The sequence below is a fragment of the Stegostoma tigrinum genome, chromosome 39, assembly GCF_030684315.1.
Source record: "Stegostoma tigrinum isolate sSteTig4 chromosome 39, sSteTig4.hap1, whole genome shotgun sequence".
In the NCBI taxonomy this organism is placed as follows: Eukaryota; Metazoa; Chordata; class Chondrichthyes; order Orectolobiformes; family Stegostomatidae; genus Stegostoma; species Stegostoma tigrinum.
The window spans coordinates 18,601,036-18,612,417 of NC_081392.1; the positions used below are offsets into that span (position 1 = coordinate 18,601,036).

General features: G+C 50.5%; 1 long non-coding RNA gene across 1 annotated transcript; it reads right to left on the reverse strand.

The window, feature by feature from the left end:
• Nucleotides 1-1,477: 1,477 nt before the first annotated feature.
• LOC125447825 (uncharacterized) lies at nt 1,478-11,232 on the reverse strand. Its single transcript, XR_007246609.2, has 3 exons — nt 10,614-11,232; nt 2,244-2,364; nt 1,478-1,886 (listed from the first exon to the last, which is right to left on the reverse strand). It is a non-coding gene; the product is annotated as an uncharacterized LOC125447825 (long non-coding RNA).
• Between the last annotated feature and the right edge of the window lie 150 nt (nt 11,233-11,382).

The window sequence follows — 11,382 nt, forward strand, 5'->3', positions numbered from 1 at the left end:
CATGAGTCCACATTTTGAATTAGAATTAGATTTGTTCTCAGATGTACTGATGGGTTTAGTAAAAAACTTACACATTGCCACTTACAGCACCATGTTAGGTACAAAGGTACAACATCTTAGAAAAATACAGAAATAACAAATCCAACATGGCAGAAATAAAAGTTCTGGACATGGGTCTCCCAACCCAGACCAAGGCCCATGATGCTGGGAGATCGCTCCAGGGTCACCTCGAGACCAGGAGTCCATGCTGAGCCAGGGAGTCTGCCATGCAGGGGGCTGTGAGACCCCTCTTCGCGTCTGCACTGAGGCTGGGAGTCGGAGGAGGCCTGCAGCTTTTTGGAAGCTCAGTCGGCTGGTCTGCGACGTGGACCAAACACCAGCATCATGGGTTCAATTCCTGCACCAGACTGACGTTTACCATCTCTCCCCTCACCTGCATGGGGTGGGGAGAGAGTGAGAGCGCGGAGGGAGGGAGAGAAATTCTGTTCTCAACCTCTCTCCTCACCCTGAGGCGTGGTGACCCTTAGGTTAAACTCATCACTTCTCTCTCAGAGAATGGGACAATGGTGACTTTTATTAATCCAAACTCCTCTGGCCCTGACTCTTTTGACTCTGGGATAGTAGGAACTGCTGATGCTGGAGCCTGACATAATGAGGTGTGGATCTGGATGACCCTCAGACCCAAAACGTCAGCTTTCCTGCTCTCCTGATGCTGCCTGGCCTGTTGTGTTCTTCCAGCTCCACACTGTGTTATGTTTTGTCTCTGGGGCTCCTAAGGGAGCGGAGGAGGATGGTACAAATGCAACATTTAAAAGACATCTGGCTGTGTATGTGAATAGGAAGGGGTTTAGAGGGAGGTGGGCCAAATGGGACTAGGTCAGTTTAGGATATCTGGTTAGCATGGACACGTTGGACCGAAGGGTACAACTCAATGACTCTATGACACATCTTGGCTGGAGTTCCACCATCTGGTGTTTTGGTAGTCCAGGATTTGTGCCTAGGACTTGAGGTGATGTCTCTCTGTCTCTTTCTCTGTCTGTCTGTCTCTCTCTCTCTCTCTCTCCATCTATCTACATCTGTTAAGGGTTAAAAGCAATCTCAAAGTGTAACTGGACCCATGTGCATCAGCTCTCTCTCTCTGAGCCTGTCTCTAGTTACCCAGTGATAAAACCCAGCAGCTTTATATATCATAGATAATGGGAACTGCAGATGCTGGAGAATCCAAGAATACAAAGTGTGGAGCTGGATGAACACAGCAGGCCAAGCAGCATCTTAGGAACACAAAAGCTGACGTTTCGGGCCTCTCAGATGAAGGGTCTAGGCCCGAAACGTCAGCTTTTATGCTCCTAAGATGCTGCTTGGCCTGCTGTGTTCATCCAGCCCCACACTTTGTTATCTTAGCTTTATATATCATGTTTGCTTTTCGAAATTCAGCTCTACTCCCCCACCCCACCCCATTCCCATCTGGAATCCTTACAACATTTGTTCTAAATATCTCCTGGATAAAAGGAACAGTGTGAAATCGAATCCTGGTTAATAGTGTTTGGGCTGTTTCATCTCATTGTCTTCCTGCGAACACAGAAGATTGTTCAGGATTTCATAGGTTCCCTTTCATCGCCCAATGTGTTGACAAAGGATTCATTGTTCAGCCAAGTCCCAGCTCCTTGAGCAGCCCCCAGCTCCCAGTGTGTGGCTCTTTCAGTTAAAATCTTCACCAGGCAGTTAGCCTGCAGGGCAGGTTCCTTCGGAGCAAGGTATTCCAGAACTTGGGTTTGCCATTTTCTCAGGAATGGCCTGTAGCCGAGGAGCCCAAGATTCCCGCACAGTCTGTACTGCTCCCTCCTTTCAGGGACTGACACATTCCCTCCTTCAACCTCACTTGGTTCCTGCAGTCAGTCCGAGACCAGAGGGAGTCAGTGACTCCAACGCAGAGCTCAACGCTAGTCCCATTTGTCCCAGGGTCACGTTCCAACCACCCCCACCCCGCCCCCCCCCCCCACACACACACACACACACACACACACACACACACTCCCACACACATAGACACACACACACACACGCACACACACACATATGCACACACACACATATGCACACACACACATATGCACACACACACATATGGACACACACACACATAGACACACACACACATAGACACACACACACATAGACACACACACACATAGACATAGACACACACACACACATATTAGGGGAGGGAAATCTGCCATCCTTACCTGGCCTGAACTGGCCTACATGTGACTCCAGACCCACAGCAATGTGGTTGACTGTGAACCAACCAAGCAAGCCTCTCAGTTTGAGGGGCAATTAGAGCTGAGCAGCAAACGGCAGCAGCACCTATAATCACATGGGAAGGTAAACTATGAGGAGGATATTAATATTTTTGTCAGGAATGTTGAGCAATCAGAGCGTGTGTCAGAAGTGGGATCTGCAGATATTTAGTGCCCGTCTGCACTTTGACAACTTCAGTTTGATCTGCGTTACACACGAACCATCTGGATGTTAGCAGTTGGTGGAGAGACAGGTAGAAAATGGGAAGCTGCAGAAGGATTTGGACAGGCTGGGAGAGTGGGCAAAGAAATGGCCAAGGGCATGCAATGTGGGAAAGTGTGAGGTTATGCACTTTGGTAGGAAGAACAGAGGCATTAACTACTTTCCAAATGGCGAAAGGCTTCAGAAATCTGAAGCACCAGGGTACTAGTTCAGGTTCCCCTTAAAGCCTAACATGCTCAGGCTCAGCTGGCAGTTCGGAAGCCGAATGCAGTGTTAGTATTCATTTCCAGACGGCTAGAATACAAGAGCAGGGACGTGCTGCTGAGGCTGTATGAGGGTCTGGCCAGGCTGCATTTGGAATATTTGAGGGTGGGGAGAGGCTGTTGGATGGGGAAGATGGGTATGGCAGACAATACGGGGAGAGGGCATTAGCACAGGGTGGCATGGGAATGGGAAGCGGAACTAGAAGGAAGGGGTGTGTTAACGGTTTGGGAATAGAGAATGCAGGTTTGGGTGGAATAAAGGGATAGGATGGTGGAGGAGGCGGGATTGGCCTGGAGGAGAATGTAAACCATTGATGATTGGTTGATTGATTCTTGACCCATGTACTGAGATACAGTGAAAAGTCTTGTTTTGTGTGCTATCCAGGCACATTGCACTGTGCAAGGTGCATTAGGGAAGCCGAACAGAGTGCGGAATACAGTGTTACAGCCACACAGAAGGTGCAGGGAGGGAGATCGGTATTAATGTGTGAGAGGTCTATACAAATGTCTGATAATAACAGGGAAGAAGCTGCTCTTCAATCTGTTCATCTGTGTAATCAAACCTTTACATCATCTGTGTGATGGAAGGGGGTGGGGGAGAATAAACCCGGGGTGGGAGGGTCTTTGATGATGTTGGTTGCTTTCCTGAGGCAGTGGGCTGTATAGATGGAGTGAATGGATAGGGGGTTGATTTGTGTGATGGGCAGGGCTTGTTCATAACTCTCTGTAGTTTCGTACAGTCCTAGGGAAGAATCACGGCCAAACCGCACTGAGACACATCCAGGCAGGATGCTTTCTGCGGTGCTCCGACAAAAATTGGTGAGAGTCATTGTAACAAAGATTCAAATTTCACACAACTATTTCGTAAACTCTGCAAGTTTCCTTTACCCACCATAAAGCCATAACATGCAGGAGCAGAAGTAAGCAGTTCAGCCCATCGAATCTGCTAAGCCTTTCAATGAGATCATGGCTGACCTGATAATCCTCACTTCTACTTTCCTGCCTACTTCCCAATAACCTTCGATTCCCCCTTCCTGATTAAAAATCTGTCTCTCTCAGCCTTCAATATACTGAGTGGGCGTCAATAGCCCTCTGTGGTAAAGAATTTCACACAATCAGTCTCCCCAGAAAGAAGAGATTCCCCCTCATCTCTGTCTTTAACAGATGATCCCCTGCTTCCAACACTTTCCCACTGGAACCACAAACTATCTCCATCTACTCTGGCAAATCAAATTAATGGGAAGCAATGGTCTAGTGGTATTATCTCTGAGCTATTCATCCAGAGACCCAGGTAATGTTCTGTGGACCTGGGTTCAAGACCCAGAATTTAAATTCAATTTAAAAAATTTAGGAGTGAAATGGTGACCGAGTCAATTGTCGGAAAAACCCACCTGATTCACTCATGTCCTTTAGGGAAGGAAACTGCCGTCCTTACCTGGTCTGGGCCTACATGTGACTCCAGACCCACACCAATGTGGTTGACTCTTAACTGCCCCCTGGGTAATAAATGCTGGTCCAGCTAGAGATGCCCACATTCTGTGAATAAATATCAATACGGTCACCTCTCTTTTGTTTAAACTCCAGTGAGTTTAGGCTCAATCTCTCCTCGTAAGACACTGGTATCAGTTGCATAAACCTTCTGTGAACTGCCTCTCATGCCAGTCTATCTTTCCAGAGCTGTTTGCAGTATTCCAGCTGGTATAGTTTTAGCAAAACTTTCCTATTTTTAATCAAGTCTTTGCAAGATAACTCTCAGGGAGTGACTCCTTTCTGGGACACAAGCACCTCCTGGTGGTGAGGGGCCATGCCTCCAGCCACTCGTGAAGAGGGTTTGTATTTTAATTTTGTATCAAAGACAGTAGGAACTGCAGATGTTGGAGAACCTGAGGTAACAAGGTGTAGAGCAGGATGAACACAGCAGGCCAAGCAGCATCAGAGGAGCAGGAAAGCTGGCGTTTTCGGGCCTAGACCCTTCTACAAGATGCTGCTTGGCCTGCTGTGTTTATCCAGCTCTACACCTTGCTATCTCTGCATTTTAATTCTGGTTTGTTGCACCTCCTTAGACCTCTCCCCAGCAAGCTTCCTATTGACCTGAAGGAGGAGGGAGAGACGCTGTATCTAGTCAGCCCAGTCTCACATTGTTTGTCACCCTGGGATCAGCTTCAGTTGCAATGTCACCCGAAGCAGGCAGGAATTTCCAGCAGAGATAATGGGAACTGCAGATGCTGGAGATTCCAAGATAATAAAATGTGAGGCTGGATGAAAACAGCAGGCCAAGCAGCATCTCAGGAGCACAAAAGCTGACGTTTCGGGCCTAGACCCTTCATCAGAGAGGGGGATGGGGGGAGGGAACTGGAATAAATAGGGAGAGAGGGGGAGGCGGACCGAAGATGGAGAGTAAAGAAGATAGGTGGAGAGGGTGTAGGTGGGGAGGTAGGGAGGGGATAGGTCAGTCCAGGGAAGACGGACAGGTCAAGGAGGTGGGATGAGGTTAGTAGGTAGCTGGGGGTGCGGCTTGGGGTGGGAGGAAGGGATGGGTGAGAGGAAGAACCGGTTAGGGAGGCAGAGACAGGTTGGACTGGTTTTGGGATGCAGTGGGTGGGGGGGAAGAGCTGGGCTGGTTGTGTGGTGCAGTGGGGGGAGGGGATGAACTGGGCTGGTTTAGGGATGCAGTGGGGGAAGGGGAGATTTTGAAACTGGTGAAGTCCACATTGATACCATATGGCTGCAGGGTTCCCAGGCGGAATATGAGTTGCTGTTCCTGCAACCTTCGGGTGGCATCATTGTGGCAGTGCAGGAGGCCCATGATGGACATGTCATCAAGAGAATGGGAGGGGGAGTGGAAATGGTTTGCGACTGGGAGGTGCAGTTGTTTGTTGCGAACTGAGCGGAGGTGTTCTGCAAAGCGGTCCCCAAGCCTCCGCTTGGTTTCCCCAATGTAGAGAAAGCCGCACCGGGTACAGTGGATGCAGTATACCACATTGGCAGATGTGCAGGTGAACCTCTGCTTAATGTGGAATGTCATCTTGGGGCCTGGGATGGGGGTGAGGGAGGAGGTGTGGGGACAAGTGTAGCATTTCCTGCGGTTGCAGGGGAAGGTGCCGGGTGTGGTGGGGTTGGAGGGCAGTGTGGAGCGAATTTCCAGCAGGTGGCAGTCAACGCCTCACAATCCATGGATTGGAGAGCCAGAGACAGGGTCAGGGATAGTAGGAACTGCTGATGCTGGAGTCTGAGATAACACAGTGTGGAGCTGGAGGGACACAGCAGGTCAGGCAGCATTAGGAAGCAGGAAAGCCCTCGTTTCGGGTCTGCCTGTCCTGTTGTGTTCCTCCAGAGACAGCGGTAATTGCTTCACAGCCAATGACTTCACTCCAAAAGAAAACAGGAGGAAATGAAACTAAGTGCTAAAGGCAGGAAGCTAAAGGAAAGACAGACTTCTCTTTCACCCTGAGCTACACAACATGTTTCACCCTCCGTTCAGTTAGTCAGTGATCACAGGGAGCAAACTGGCGGTCAAGATGAATTCATTTATTGAATGGTGTAGCAGAATGGACGGGCTGATTGGACTCCTCCATTAATTCTCATGTCTGTACATTAGGCTTAATCCTAGTCTCCCTGCTGTAAGAAGTGAAACTTGAAAAGGTTCAGGAAAGATTTACAAGGATATTCCCAGGGTTGGAGGGTTTGAGCTACAGGGAGAGGCTGAATGGCCCAGGATGACTTTCCACATCAAGCAGATGTTCACCTGCACATCTGCCAATGTGGTATACTGCATCCGCTGTACCTGGTGTGGCTTCCTCTACATTGGGGAAACCAAGCGGAGGCTTGGGGACTGCTTTGCAGAACACCTCAGCTCGGTTCGCAATAAACAACTGCACCTCCCAGTCGCAAACCATTTTAACTCCCCCTCCCATTCCTCAGATGACATGTCCATCATGAGCCTCCTGCAGTGCCACAATGATGCCACCCGAAGGTTGCAGGAACAGCAACTCATATTCCGCCTGGGAACCCTGCAGCCCCAATGGTATCAATGTGGACTTCACCAGTTTCAAAATCTCCCCTTCCCCCACCGCATCCCAAAACCAGCCCAGTACTTCCCCTCCCCCACTGCATCCCAAAACCAGACCAGTTTGTCCCCGCCTCCCTAACCTGTTCTTCCTCTCACCTATCCCTTCCTCCCACCTCAAGCTGCACTTCCACTTCCTACCTACTAACCTCATCCTGCGTCCTTGACCTGTCCGTCCTTCCCGGACTGACCTATCCCCTCCCCACCTCCCCACCTATACTGTCCTCTCCACTTCTCTATCTATCTTCGGTCCACCTCCCGCACTCTCCCTATTTATTTCAGAACCCTCTCCCCATCCCCCTCTCTGATGAAGGGTCGAGGCCCGAAACGTCAGCTTTTGTGCTCCTGAGATGCTGCTTGGCCTGCTGTGTTCATCCAGCTCCACACTTTGTTATCTTGGATTCTCCAGCGTCTGCAGTTCCCATTATCTCTGATCACCTTTCATCCTGACTTTCCCAATCCTTCCCTTTCAAATTGAGAACCTCCCAAATCTGTGTCCTGACTCTCCCGAATGCCCCACCCCCGCACTGGGAGTCAGGGACCACCTTCTGGCTCCTTTCTGGGGGATTTTAAACTCAGCTTCTAAACACTTCCCCCCCATCCTATAGCTCCTCCAGACCCACACCCCTCCAAGATATCTGCATTCCTCCAATTCCAGAACCTGGGCTATTCCTGATTCCCAATGCTCCACCATTGGTGGTTGTGCCTTCAGCTTCCTGGAGTCTGGAATTCTCTCCATAATTCTCTCACACATGACCCCTTCCCAACTCCTTTAAGACCCTCTCTAAAACTTATCCCCTTTCTCCCAGTTTACACGCAGCTCATGAGACATCTCTTGCTCATTGCACAATTTTCTTTCTGCTATTTAGAGGTGAGGGACATTTCAGTGAATTGAAGGTGCTACATCAATACGGGGATCAATAACTGTGAGGCTGGAAATGTACAGCAGGTCAGACAGCATCCGAGGAGCAGGAAAGTCAATGTTTCAGGACAAAACCCTTTGTCAGGACTGGGGAGGGGGAGGGTATCCCAGAAATACATAGAGAGAGGGGTGTGAGACTGGGGAAAGGTGGGAGAGATGGTGATAGTTGGTGATGGTGATAGGTAGGGAGCTGTTGTGATTGGTCGGTGGGAAGGGTGGAGTGGATAGGTGAGTAGGAAGATGGACAGGGTTAGGTCAGTTAGGGAGGTGAGGGTGGGGAGGGGTGCTGGATGTGGGGTAAGGCTGGGGCTGGAGGGAATATGAAGCTGGTGAAGTCAATATTGAGGTCTTTGGGCTGTAAGCTCCCGGGCAAAATATCAGGTGTTGTTCCTCCAGTTTACATTTGGCCTCACTCTGACAGTGGGAGGAGGCCGAGGATGGGCATGTCACCAGGGAGTGGGAGGGGGAGTTAAAGTGGATGGTGACCGGAAGCTGAACAGGAGGTGTGTTCAAGGTAATTGTGGGAGTCAGTGGGTTTGAAATGGATGTAGGTGGTGAGTTGGTTTCTGAAGATGGAGATGGAGAGGCCCGGAAATGGGAGGGAGGTGTCAGAGATGGTGCCAGTGAATTTGCGGACGGGATGGAACGTGTTAATGAAGTTGATGAACTGCTTGAGCTCCTTGTGTGAACCTGAGGCAGCACCAATACAGTCATCATTGTAAAGGAGGAAGAGGTGAGGGACAGTGCTGGTGTGACAGAGGAAAAGTCATGTATCCTACAAAGACCAGGTAGAGCTCGAGCCCACCTTTGGTTTGTAGAACTGGGAGGAATCAAAAGAAAAGTTGTTGAGGGTGAGGACCAGTTCCACGAAGAGAATGAGGTGGAGGGGGATTGGTTGGGCCTACAGAAGAGGAACAAGTAGAGGGCTTGTAGGACATCTTTATTGGGGGGGGGGGGGGGGCGGATACAGGTGTCAAACGCCTGAATGTCCATGGTGAAGATTAGGGAGTTGGGAGCCAGGGAATTGAAAGTTTTGGAAAAGGTGTAGGGTGTGCGTGGGTTATGTCCGGGTCAGGAGTTCCTGGACCAAAGGGGAGAGGACTGAGTTGAGGTAGAAGGAGATGAGCTCGGTGGGGCAGGAGCAGGCTGGGACAATGGGTGGACTGGAGTACCCTCCACGTCAATACCAGTTGTTGTTGTTGAGCTAAGAACAGCTAACAATTTAAGGAAAGCATTGAACCCGCTCCCAAAACACTGAAAGTGAAAAGTGCAGTTTCTGCCCAAGGATAGGAGACTTATATTTGTTTTGTTTAGGACTAAACTCGAACATGTAATTAGGAGTTCAGTACAAGTTGTGCTGATTCTGCCAGACAATATTTTACTCGGAGAACATTCCAGCCTCAGATTGTACACAATACCGGTTCCAGCCGGCTCCACTGGGGCTTTGCAAACTGCAGAGGTAGTTTAAGGCAACTGTAGAATTTAACCCTTCGCTAGCTCATCAACACACTGCATGGATTTGTAATTGGGGGGGAAGCACAGGGACCTCAGACGGTAGTGAGGGTCGAGGAGGTTTGCACAGATAAGGAAGGAGGGAAGTTCGGGTGTGGGGGACTGGTGCTCCCAGCCATCGGAGATTTAAAAACAAGGGGGAGAATTTTAAACTGGATGCAAAGGGGGTTGTCTTAGAAGAATGAGTGTACTGTGTCCCAGTGGCAGTGCCTTACCTCTGGGCTTGGGGGCCAGGCTCAAGTCCCACCTGCTCCACGGGATTGTCACAGAAGGAGGCCGTTCGCCCCATCGTAACTGAACCGGTTCTAACCCCTAGTGCTGATCTCCTGCCTTTTCTCCCATCTCCCTGCACCCCATTCTCACCCCAATAACTATCCAATGCCCCTCTCAAATGCTTCAATTGAATAAAACCCCAACACATTTCCAGGCAAAGCATTCCATGCCCTAAACACTCACATCACCCTTGCTGCATTTGCACATCATTTTCATGAACGGGAACAGCTTCCCCCTCTCTATTCAATCCAGACCTCACTCACAATTTTGAAAACCTGTATTAAATCTCCTTTTGGCCCACTCCTCTCTCAGGAAAAGCCATAGAGTCATAGAGCTGTACAGTGTGGAAACAGACCCTTCAATCCATGCCAACCAGATATCCTAAATTAATCTAGTCACCTGTGCCAGTATTTGGCCCTTATCCCTCTAGACATTCCGAGGAAGGGTCACTCAACCCAGAATGTAAACATTAATTTCACTCCACAGACGCTGCCAGACCTGCTGACCTTTTCCTGCAACTTCTGCTTTTGACCCTCTAAACCCTTCCTATTCCTATCCAGATGCCTTTTAAATGTTGTAACTGTACCAGCCCCCTCCACTTCCTCTGGCAGCTCATTCCATACTCGCACCACCCTCTGTGTGAAAAAGTTGCCCCTCAGGTCCCTGTTAAATCTCTCCCCTCTCACCTTAAACCAATGCCCCTCTACTTTTGGACTCCCCCCACCCTGGGGACAAGACCTTGACTATTCACTCTCTCCACGCCCCTCCTGATTTTATAAACCTCTATAAGGTCACCCCCTCAGCCTCTGAAGCTCCAGAGAAAATAGCCCCAGCCTCTCCCTGTAGCTCAAACCCTCCGGCCCTGGCAACATCCTTGTAAATCATTTGTGAACCCTTTCAAGATTCACAACATCCTTCCTAGAGGAGGGAGACCAGGATTGAATTTCTTCAATTGACCCTCATAACTGAAGTTCCTCAATCCTGGAATCATTCTTGCAAATCACTTCTGCACGCTCTCGCCAATGCATTGACATCTTGCAGATGATGCAGAACTCACCCTGCGTGCAGCGGTTCGGACAGGTCAGTTTGGGGTCTGTGTATATGCCAGCGAAGGGTTAATGCCGGTCACCGTGGGGCAGTTTCACAGCTCGGTCCCGCGGGAGGCCCATTGGTTCGCGGGTGTTGAGTGGCAGGCGCAGGGTTGTGAACAAAATGTTCTCTGGGATTGTTTGTGTCTGGCCGCCAGCCGAAGACGGGAGGAGAGACCAACAGGAGGTGGAGATTCCCGTTACCCCAAACACACACTCCACAGGCTCTCACTGCAGACGGAGCACCAACTCTTCCGGAACATTCGGTCACCGAGCAAACAAAGCGTCGCTCCTTTGCTGTCAAAGACCGTCACCTTCGAGGAGAAGTGACCCAGAGGCCCCAGACTGACGGGAGGCGAAAGGGGCCTTTCTGCCCGAGGCCCGAGCGAAGAGAAGCTTCTGGAACAGGGTAGAATGAGCCGTCGCTGCCTGCTCCAGGAGACGCAGAGAGACCACCATCAGTGTCAGCACTGAGAGCCGGGCCCAGGCTGCTGAGGCCTAGACTCTAGGCCCGGATCCGGGGTCGTCCACCCACCTCCTCAGGGAGAAAAGCTGCTCGAGGGGAGACAGTTGGGGGGGGGGAGCGTGGGGGTGTTGGGGCGAGGCCAAGACCAATCCAAACACCTCCTCCACCCCCGCAACCCCCTCCTCCACCCCCGCAACCCCCTCCTCCACCCCCGCAACCCCCTCCTCACTACCCCATAACCCCTCCTCACTACCCCATAACCCCTCCTCACT